This window comes from Eriocheir sinensis, chromosome 66 (genome assembly GCF_024679095.1).
Source record: "Eriocheir sinensis breed Jianghai 21 chromosome 66, ASM2467909v1, whole genome shotgun sequence".
NCBI classification, from domain to species: Eukaryota; Metazoa; Arthropoda; class Malacostraca; order Decapoda; family Varunidae; genus Eriocheir; species Eriocheir sinensis.
In genome coordinates this window covers 9,766,766-9,779,225 of record NC_066574.1, presented here as the reverse complement: position 1 = coordinate 9,779,225, position 12,460 = coordinate 9,766,766, and positions in this window count along the sequence as shown.

Here is a 12,460-nt window from a genome sequence, read left to right as displayed (position 1 = left end):
AGAGTAGTAGTAGTAGAAAAATAAAGATGATTGTCGGCCACAGTCATTGGCGGGGTGGGGTCAATGAATTGCTTTGTGAAAGGATATGAGAGAATGTACCGCTCACAACGCAACTCTAATAGATGGAGGCCCGTTAAAAAAAAAAAAAAGTAGTAGTAGTAAGAGGAGGAGGAGGAGGAGTATTACCTATATATACCGTTCTCTTTCTCTCTCTCTCTCTCTCTCTCTCGGGGCAAGGCACACTTGTGGGCGTCAGAAAAATGTGAATTCGAGCACGAGGCGGCTAGGCTGACTTGATGGGGAGGTGGAGCAGTTGTGTGGAGAGAGAGAGAGAGAGAGAGAGGGGTGTGAGGGGTGCGGTTCGGGAGCTGAGTTGGAGACGTGACACCAGTGTATGGGGAGGCTCCACTTTAGATGTGTCGGACTATACTACCACCACCACCACAACAACCACCACTGCTACTGAATAATTTAAAACTCCACAAGGCAAAAGCAATAGCAATATTGGACTACACCCCTCCCATTCCTTCCCCCCCTCCCCTTCCCCCCAACCTCCCAACAAAATGACTGGTTGTCCGGCGAGGTTCTCCATTTTGCCGCTTCGCCTACATCGGGGAGGGGGTGCAATAAGTGGCCTCCCTCCCTCCTCCTCCTCCCCCCTTTACCCCCCTTAAGGAGTGACACCCGCTTGATGTATGTCCTGTAATTTCAGTCAAAAATCCCGCACCCGGAACGCCAATTTGAGGGCGCGAAGGAACACACCGAAATGAGTTATGGCCGAGGCGAGGCGCGTAACACGAAGATTAACGGCCAGTACGACACCTCCTCTGGCTCGGTTAATTAAATGCAGGCGTGAAGGGCGTATATCATCATCGTACAGGAGGCGGGGATGGGCGCTGGCTGGGCTGGGCTGGTGGGTGAGGGGTGAGGGGAGGGGTGTGAGGGAGCTAATGTGTGTAGTTAAAACATAGGCTGAAAGAAGTAGTTGTAGGAAAATGGCAGGTAAGGTGTGGGAGAGAGGCAGTTTAGAGTTGATGGGTCAGGGAAGAAGGAAGCTGGGAAAAAGAAGGAACCGGTGACACTGAAGAGCTAATATGTGTGTGGTTAAAATATAGGCTGAGAGGAACAGGTAGTGGGAGAATGGCAGGTAAGGTGTGGGAGAGAGCCAGTTTTAGTCGGTCAGGGAAGAAGGAAGCAAAGGAGGAGGAGGAACCGGTGATACTGAATAGCTAATGTGTGTAGTTAAAACATAGGCTGGGAAAAACAGGTGAGATGTGTAAGAGAGGTAGTTTAAAGATAATTCGGGATAGAGAGGAGAAAGGAAGCGAGGAAGATGAAACAGGTAATAAACGAAAGGAAATTGTTAATACATGAGAGCTAATATGTATAGTTAAAACATAGGCTGAGAGGTAGTTGGTGGGAGAATAGTTGAAGAGTAGCGAGCTAGTTTAAAGATAATCGGTATATAGGGAAGAAAAAGGAACCGAGGAAGAAGAAATTGGTGATACGTGAGAGCTAATATGTGTTAAGACACAGGCCGAGAGAAACAGGTGGTGGGGAAGAGTAGGAAGTGTAGAAATAGTGGATATGGAAGGTAGGTAAAGGGTATGAGAAGGGGAGAAAAAAGAGTTAGTGTGAAATAAAAACAAGCATAAAGGAGCAAAGGGAGAGGTGAGTGGATGAATGATGAGTGGAATATGTGACAGGTAGTTAGTTTAGAGGTAATGGTTGTTAGGGGGAGAGTGAGCGGGCCAGAGAGAAGAGGACAACAGGTGGAGGATGAGGGCGAGCTAATGTGTAAGGTAGAGAGGAGCGGGCGGTGGGTGGACTGAAAGAGGCGTGAGAGGGTGTTAGTTTATAAATGATGGGTAGGAAGGAATTAAAAGGGTGCGAGCGAGGAGAAGGGAGGAAGATGGGATAACAACGCAACTGGTGGTTAGGACAGATGGCAAGATAAAAATAAAAAGCGCCGTGGCTGTAGTGGCTATGTCATGATAATAGGCATTTTACTCTTACCGAAAACATATACATATGAATAAAGGAATAGCTAAAATCAAACAAGTGAAAATGAATAACTAGATAATAAAGAATGCCTACCACGTAATATTTTTTTGGGAGACGAGAAGGCTTAAAAGGCAGGGAGGAGTGGAGTTGGAGGGAGGGAGGAAGGGAGGGAAGGAGAGGTAAGGAAGGCAGGGAGGGAGGGGGGTGGCTGCTGTGCGATGCCTTGTCTAAGTATGTAGGCTGATGACCGGGACTGACTCACTTAAGCACACACGGGAAGATAATGTGTGTACGTATGCAGCCACCTTGTCACCCATACACCTCAATACATGACTGACCCTGTCTCATCTGTGCTCTAAGAAGACGATTTTTGTCCGCCAGACTGCCCAGTGGAGGCTTTTGGTATCCGCCATGAAGTGAATCGAGGCTTACGTTCCGAGTAAAAGTTCGAACCCAATACAGATTACGTTGATTTTTACGTGTTGGTCTATCATATTATGGAAATCTTGGCCTTAAAAGCAAATCTATCATTTACCTGCTACCGTAGAAATAGTGTGCAGTCTCTAAAGGCCTCTTACCTCCTTAGCTTTCCTCTCGGTATGTAGCGGCAGTCGGGGTTCGAAGAGGCTTCACCCGACGTATCGAAGGGTATGAACGCCCTACACGGGGCTATTTGCCACTCATCCCTGCCGGCGGTCGCTGCGAAGTGTCTTGAGTTATGTTCAGTGTTCGCAAATTAACAGCTTATTTGTGTTGCGCGTTACTCGAGTGTTCTGACGGTCGGTGGCACGCACTTTGGCCTACGCAAAGGTAAGGATGTTGGTTGGTTAGGTGGCCGTGAGGTGAATCGTGCAGTGCTTGTTTCCTCCATGACGGCCGGCAGCTTGGAGGCAGGGCTGGTGAAATGGCGTCCCGGATCCCGACACCACCTTGAGTTAGCTCATGTATACGATCTAATGGGTTCATATATAGTTGTACGTTGCTGTGTATTTCCTTATGTTAATGAATTATATGCAAACTGTTGATGCGCCGGTAGTTCCTTGATTGGTGGACTTTATTTGGTTAGTTAGGAGGCAAGGAGGCACTGCTTGGGTATCATGGCGTCCCCACCTCCACCCCGGCCTCATGTAAACGATGTAACGTCCTCATGTATGGTCGTAGGTGGCTGTCTGTCGCTGTATGTTGATGAATTATAAAGAAACTCTGGATGCGCCAATGGATCCTCGTTTGGTGGAATTATTCCTTGATAGGCGAGAGGCTGGAGGCACTGGTGGCGGGTGGGGGTCATGGGGTCCCCTCCTCCGCCACCATCCATGTATACGATCTAACGTGTGAAGGGAAAATGCACGTTCCAATTACTGTTTTATTATTAAGCTGTTTTCTTTATATGCTAAGGCTTCACCGTTGGCTTTTTTTTTTTTTTTTTGTATTTGGTATGTAGGGGAGTGGCTGCTTCCCTTACCTGATAATTTTTGATAAAGCGTGTGAGATAAACTTGACCGTCTCTTTATAATGATTAATTTTTAGTCAGATTTAAGCCATAATACGCCATAGCCTCACCGTTTGCCAGGCTGTTGTTCCTTGGTACGATGCGGTCGAGAGTCGTGAAGCAGTGGTGACGGTATGGTGACTACTACCAACACATTCTGGTCGCGTACTTCATAACTTCACACGTATTACCCCTCTGCTCTTTGCTGATGAAGATGAGGCCTATCAAATCAGCGTTGTGGAAGTGTTGAGGGCTTGCAGGATCTAGAATCGCATCTGTGGGAGAGATATACAGGGTCAAATGAGGTGTGTTATTATGCATCAGCTCAGCTTGTGTGGGTGTCGTGTGTACCGCGCAGCCGCCTCGCTCGCTGCCCTGCCGGCTTGATGCCCCCCCCCTCCATCATTCCGTCTTCCTCCCACTCGGCTATGTGCTTGCTACTCGGAGGAAGGAGAAAGAATATTGGGGTGCCATGCAACGTAACTGAGTGAGCTGATTTTGAAAGCCAGATAATAGTAAAAGAACCTCACAAAACCTATTTTAATTATTATTTGTATCTTCATGCCCTTTGTTTATCCTAATCTACCCTAACCAGACCTCACCTCCGACATGACCTAATCTGCTGAGAGCCCAGTTTTCCTCCATGTTACATAAATGATGATCAAAGTGCTGCATTTCTACTGCCTCTCATTCTTCCAGTATATGCTCTTGAGAAAATGATATATACGGTCACGTTCCTCCGTGCCCCTCAGCTTGATAATGAGGTCCACGTCACTGACTTCCGAGCCATCTAACTGCTTCCTTTCTGCCGTTTCACCTCATGCAGTCATCTGTTTTTTTTTAATGTCAACGTCCGCATGGGTAAATTGCATTAGGTTATCAATTTGGCATCGATGAATACAATCCAGTATTATAGGAATCTTGAATGATGATAGTAAAGATCAGACATTTTACACCTTAATGTTTTTTCGTGGTTATCTGTACTTAACTCTTTTTAACCATTTTGCCCAGAGTTCTCCTGACCATAAAAATAGCTCAGTACACTTTTACTGATCTTTTACTGATCCTTATTAACAGAATAGGTGAATATTAAGGAAAAACAATGTACCAGGTCGCCTACTTATATTCTTCTGTTGACACCGGTGCTAAATAGCCACCTTATATTTTCTTTAAGGTTTTATTGATTGCCCCTAGCACTTCGGCATACCTTATCATAATTACCTGTTCTCCTTTCTCATTTGTCGTTATTTCCTTCCGGTGTCTTAAGGATGCCGTGTTTACAAACCCTTTTACTTAGTATTTGTACTCGTCCGCCTCTACCTACTGCACTGCTCAGTGATAACGCTGAGGTTACATTTTTTTTTACGTCTTCGCCTGTGGCGCCTGTAGACTTGTTTGGAGGGGCCTGATGGTATGGCCCAGCCCGTTGTGGCGCAGGACAGTGTTTATAGTGGCGCCATCTTGCATTGGTTCATGCTACCCTCCCGGAGCTCATCTATAATCCTAGAATCTAGAGTCCGAGTTGATAGGTGGTTTTCTGGACAGCATGTGGGTAGTCTTGGGCCACTCGGCGGCGGCTGAAAAATCCCAACTTGGTGTCACCGGGCGGGGCGCGAACCCGCGTCATCCTGAACGCGGCGCCGTCACGTTATCCACTCAGCCACCGCCTCCCCTAAAGAAACCCATAAGAAACCAACATACCATTTCCTCTATCTTCTATTGACATTACGCCACCACGTTTAGCTAAGACCCCGGAAATTAGATGACGGAAACCTGCATGTGGACACGACCCTCTGTTTGCACTGCTCACACGCCCACCATGACAGCGGCGATGGTGGCGAGCTCCATGGCGCCCCCCCTCCCCCTTTCCTTCCCTCCTCCCCCTCCCCCTTTCCTTCTCTCCTCCCCCCCCCTCCTTTTCAATAGCCCGCAGGTTCCCCCTCGTTGGCGGTAATGTATCGCTTGCATGCTGCTGACGTGACATCCTGGGTGACTGGCGTGTGTGTGTGTGTGTGTGTAAGGGGTGAAGAAACTAATGTGGGATGGGAAAATTGTGTGTGTGTGTGTGTGTGTGTGTGTGTGTGTGTGTGTGTGTGTAAGGGGGGAAGAAACTAATGTGGGATGGGAAAATTGTGTTTGTGTGTGTTTGTTTGTGTGTGTGTGTGATTTTTGTTTTGGCTTTTATCTGTTCTCGTCTCGCTATTTCTTTTTTTACTTTACAAAAACTAACGCCCATACTACAAGCCTTTATCTGCCTGTCTATCTGTCTGTCTGTCTGTCTGTGTCTGTCTGTCTGTGTCTGTTTCTGTCCCTCACTACCTGTATGTATCAACTAGGTATCTACACCTCTTATCTAAGTATCAATATTTACCAACTTCCTTACTTATCTATCAATTTATCTGTCAGTTTATCTATTTGTGCATCTATTTCAGGGACGTGTGGATGCTCCCTCACAGTGATCCCCCCCTCCCCCCCATCGGCCCCGCCTGGATCATGGCTTCAGCTTCAAGAAGGTAAATGCCATGTTCAGTTTTTTTTTCTGGTTATTCTGTTTAGGCTTCTCTTATAAGGTTTTAGTGCATGTGAAGGTGCTGTATGTATTTCTAGCGTGTGTGTGTGTGTGTGTGTGTGTGTGTGTGTGTGTGTGTGTGTGTGTGTTTAATGTAGCTTAGAGACACTTTTTATCTCATGTATGCTTTGCTTCTATATTATGTACTCTTACTATTTATTATTTTTATACAGGGAAAACATGTTCTTTGTATTATATTTTTTATGTGGATGTAATGTATTGTTATGACTATCGGGGTGTTGAGGTGCCGGTGTGTGTGTGTGTGTGTGTGTGTGTGTGTGTGTGTGTGTGTGTGTGTGTGTGTTTTATAAGATGCAGCCAAGTCTGTGCTCATCTTGTCTGCACGCTGCTTTCTCACATTCATACCCTTCGTCTTATGCGGCTCTGATGCTTCTTAAGGCGAGCTGTAGGGTTTGCTGGCATGTGTTTTAACCTTAGTTGTAACATCTCGTTCATACTTACATTCTTATGCGGCTCTGGTGGTTCTGTTGGTGTGGTGTGGTAAACGTGCCGAAGTGTGTTAGTATACAGAGCCAAGACTGCGGGTATGGCTATTTTCTCGCGGTCTCGTTTTCCTTCTCTCTTTCCTACCTATCGTTTTATGCGGCTCTGATGGTTCTGTCGGCGTGGTGTGGTCCGTACCGCTTGTACCCATTGCCTCATATATCCATTTTTTTTGGCTGTGGCACGCAGTTGGTAATTTCAGAAAAGTCAGTATAAAAAACAGTGGTAGAAGCTAGAAAGACACGCAACATTGCATACACCATTTAGGGGCGGACAAGACCCTTGTATATGGTTAGCAGGTGAGAGGGGGAAAACAATGTTGGGAACGATACAAAACGCCTAACCTCGAGAAAGCTGATTTAGCAAGACATAAGATGATTCCAGTTAAAGATTTCGAGGTTAAGAATAGGTCGAGAAAGTTTAATAAGTGTAGAAGGGGGAAGATGAGTGTTATCGAAGAATAGGGGATAAATGTGTGTCTGGGAGACTGTGTCGAGTTGTCAGGTGGGTGGTTGGTGTGGGTGGTGACGAGGCTCATGGCCGTCTGACCTCTCCTCCATGCCCCCTCGGTCGGTTCTGGAAACGCTGCCTCATCGAGTCTGTATCTGTGTGTCTGTTTGTCCATCGATCGGTCAACCAGTCATTTAAATCAGTTAGTTGATGAATTTGTTTACACACACACACACACACACACACACACACACACACACACACACACACACACACACACACACACACAAATAGCGTACTCCACATAGTTGTCGTTGCCAATCTCTTTCGTAGCCTCCTCTTCATCCATTTTTTTCTTCATCCTCTTTACCTCCTTTCCGTCTCCTGCGTTAGTGTGTGTCCCTCGCCGTCCCCGGCAGGCCGTGAGCCACACATCATGGCCGCTAATCAAATAAGTCTCGGATAACAACAATCTTGCTGTAATCACCCTGGCCGACCCTGTGCATTTCCTTCCTTTGCCACGATTACCTGTCTTACCTGCTTCCTCCTGGGCCGCGGCGCCGCTCCGCCCCTCCTTCCAACCCGTCCCTGCCCGCCCTTCCCTTCCCTTCCCGGCCCACACAGCTAATGGCCAAGGGCAGGTGTTGCAGATCCGCGGAGGGCTGGCAAGGGAGCTACAACCTTCCAAACCCTTACAATGGATGAAAAAAACATATATATATATATATATATATATATATATATATATATATATATATATATATATATATATATATATATATATATATATATATATATATATATATATATATATATATATATATATATATATATATATATATATATATATATATATATATATATATATATATATATATATATATATATATATATATATATATATATATATATATATATATAGAGAGAGAGAGAGAGAGAGAGAGAGAGAGAGAGAGAGAGAGAGAGAGAGAGAGAGAGAGAGAGAGAGACTTAACATGCATGCGTGCATATTCTTCGGCGCAAGGCACACTTGTGGGCGTCAGAAAAATCCAGTGGAAATCGGATAACAAAATTTGAATTTGAGTACGAGGCAGCTTGGCTGACTTGATGGGGAGGTGGAGCAGGTGTGTGGCGCACATGTTGACAGGTGACAGCTGCGCGGTGACACGTGTGCCAGAGTGACTGTTTGACTGTGTGAGTGTGACTGTGTGAGTGTTAATGTGTGACTTTCCTTTACACCTTGAAACACTTTCCCTTATACCCTTCCGTCTCTGACACTTTTCATTATACCCAGAATTACTTTCCCTGATACCCTTCACTCACTTAAATAGTTTCCCTTACATCCCAACAGTTTCCCTCACACCCTTCAACATTATCCCTTATACCTTTCCTTCACTCATACACTCTCCCCTATACCCACAGACACCTTCTTTGAAACCTGCTCCTTCAACGCTTAAACTATCCCTCACGTAGAGACAAATAGTTTTCCTTACATGCAGAAGCGGTTCCCGTACACTGGATTCAACCTATATTCCTTAACTCAGCCAGCCACACTTTCCCTCACATTCATAGCCACTTCCTTTACTCGAAATAAACCACGAGAAACTTTTCCTTCCATTGGCTCCTTGAGCGTATGAACTTTCTCGTGTCCAGATTTATTCCCTTACCCGTTGTTAGCTCCACTTTTCCCTTGACCTGCTCCACGAGGCTGCTGTGCTCCTGAGAAACTTTCCCTCACACCTGCTCCTTAATTCGGCGTATCAGTCATTTCCATTCCGCAGATTTTGCCCTTAGATTTTTGGTATTCATATATTTTTTCCTTTCCGTGCCATATCCCTTTCCTTCACTCAGACATCCTTTCCCTTTCAACCAGAGCCACCTCTCTTCACACTTTGCCTTCATTCTGCTCTAGCTATTACACACTTTCGATATTATCCGTTTGCCTCCTGCCACAGAAGAACATTATTTCCTAACCTTTCCCTCATTACTGTCCCTTCTATCTTGTTATAATTATATCATATTATGTCCTGTATATTTTGTCCCCAGAGGATTTTTTTTTCCTCGCCTAACCATACGAAATCATTATTGCCTAAGAAACTTTCCCTCAACACCGTCCCCTCCAGCTTACTGAATATCCTTTTCGTCTTGTATTTTATGTGCTCAGTTGATTTTTTTACAATCTTAATAATTCTCCCTCTGGCAACGTGACCTTTCTGACCTCAGCACCGCCCTGACCTTTAGACGCACTAGACACATCGGCCCCTCCAGTGTGTCCCTTCCATGCTGCAGGTTTTGTCTTCAGGTGATCCTTCGTCAGGCTTATGTTTTCCTCACGTCCCGCCACAAAAGCTCTCATTCAGTCACCTCGTTAAGCTCTCCTCCACACAGGCCTTTACAGCTTGCTAGATCTTCTCCGTACCGTAGATTTTGTCCTGTAGAGTTTAACTTCTTATGAACTTAATTTTTCCCTCCGGCAATATGATTACCTTCCCTTCCCTTCCAGTTCCCTTCCCTTCCCTTCCCTTCCCTTCCCTTCCAGTTCCCTTCCCTTCCCTTCCCTTCCCTTCCCTTCCCTTCCCTTCCCTTCCCTTCCCTTCCCTTCCCTTCCCCTCCCTTACTTTTCCTTCCCTTCCCTTCCCTTCCCTTCTCTTCCCTTCCTTTCCGTTTCCTTACTTTTCCTTACCTTACCTTACCTTACCTTACCTTACCTTACCTTACCTTACCATACCATACCATATCATACCTTACTTACCTTATCATACCCTTCTTTACGTTACCTTATTTAACTTACTGTACCCTACTTCGCCTCACCTTACCTTGCCATACCTTACCATACCTTACCTTACCTTGCCTTGCCTTGCCTTGCCTTGCCTTACCTTAGCGCCCAATTTCCCCTCGATGTACTTACTTTAACACCGCCTTGCTGCCCCTCGACATACTTACATTAACGCCACCCTTCCCCTTGACACACCTTAGCCCCAGCAGCCCCTCCAGCAGCGTGTACTGTATCCTTTCCATCATACAGATTTTGTCCAGGAGATGTTTTTGTTAACAAATTTTTCCCCTCCGGCGGCAGGACGTTTCTGCCCTTAATGCCCTAATGGCGTACGCTCCACAGATTGTTTCACCTTTTTTGTGGCGTCTCGTCTTACAAACACCCTTGACCGTACCCATTTTCCTCCTTCCGTCGCCCTTTTTTCCCTCCCTTTCTGAAACTTTTAATTCCACGCTTTTAATACCCAGCGTTCATCTTACTGGATTCTCAACACCTTGCCTTCAAGCTGTTCTTGCTTGTAAACATTCTTCATATCATTCTTTTTTCTCCAGGCAGGATAAAACACGAATTCCACTCCTGTAATTCAATGTCATTCCAAAAATCTCGCTCCCAGCACATTGATTACCTTTATAATAAATCAAATAGCACTTTTTCTGTCGACTATGGCTATGGTACTGGTTTTTGCGTTAAAGATATGTTAGTTGGCTTGCACTGTTACCTCTCAAATATAAATATATTGCCTTCAGGATAGTCAACACATTGCCTTCAGTATAACCAACACATTGCCCTCAATATAGTCAACAGTCAACACATTACCTTCAGCATAACCAACACATCACTTTTAGTATAGCCAGTACCTTGCATTTATACTTCAATTTCCAAACGATTACGCCCCCATATAAATATTTCTTCCTCCATCTGCCACAAATTCTTCACCTGTCTACTCATAATTACCATATTCGTCCACCTTTCCTTCCTCCTTCCCAACCTCCGAGCCCACCGACCTCTCCTCCTCTCCCACGTCCTGATAGGTTTCACTCGGGGTTATTGAAGTTCATTTTCCAACAATTTCCGTAAGCCGTGGGAGCGGTGGTGGTTGAGGTGGTGGTGGTGGTGGAGGTGGTGGTGGTGATGGGTACCTCTATTTATCAGGGTTCAGGAAATGCATAATATATTAGAAGTGATCCTCCTCCCGTCATGGGTAATGATGGCATTTATATTCATATTAAAATTGTGACGATAATATAAAAATATCGTCGATGATAATATAATAAGAAAATATGAATATTATTAAAGAATTACAATAATAGCAACAATAGCAGTATAGTAGTGCTTACTATATTATATCCTTTACCCTTCTATTATTTTATCAGAAAACTTTTTACCTTAAAAAATTTCAACGGCAACGTACATTATTATAATAATAATAATAATAATAATAATAATAATTATTATTATTATTATTATTATTATTATTATTATTATTATTATTATTATTATTATTATTATTATTATCATTATTATTATCATTATTATTATTGTTATTGTTGTTGTTATTATTATTATTATTATTATTGTTATTATTATTATTTCTATTAATGATAATAATAAAATAGTAAAAGTATTGTTGTTGAAAATTACGAAGCAAATAAGCAATAACATGATGCTAATAATTATAAGAGGTATGATTTAATATCAAAATTATATAAATAATAATATTAACTGCTGGCGGTTGGTGTAGACTGTAGATGGTGGTGGTGATGGGTGGTGTAGATGCTGGTGGTGTTGAGTAGTGGTGATAGTTGGTGTAGATGGTGGAGCTTGATGATGACTGTGATGTTCAACATGATGATAATGAAAATAATAATAATAATAATAATAATAATAATAATAATAATAATAATAATAATATAATATAGTAATAATATAGTAATAATAATAATAAAACCCCCACCACCACTACTACTACTGCTACGTCTGCTACTACTACTACTACTACTACTACTACTACTACTAGTAATAACAAAAATAATAATAATAATAGTAATAATAGTAGTAATAATAATAATAATAATAATAATAATAATATTAATGACGATAATGATAATAATGATAATAATGACAATAATAATAATAATAATAATAATAATAATAATAATAATAATAATAATAATAATAATGTTAAAATAACAATAGTAATAATGACGATAATGATAATGCTAAAAAGGATAATTAAGATGAAATAAATAAAAATAATAATAATAATAATAATAATAATAATAATAATAATAATAATAATAATAATAACAATAATAATAATAATAATAATAATAATAATAATAATAATAATAATAATAATAATAATAATAATAATAATAATAATAATAATAATAATAATAATAATAATAATAATAATAATAATAATAATAATAATAATAATAATAATGATAATAATAATAATGGTAATAATAATGTTGGGACTTTGTAAAATGTTAGAAAGAACAAGTTGCACCTGTCAAATGATAATAACTATAATGCAAACATTATTGATAGTAGCCTAATAGTGATATTGATGAGAAATGTGGTAACAATAATAATCATGATGATAGTAAAAATAATAATAACAATAGTAATAATGATATTAATAATAAGAATAGTAATAGTTGAA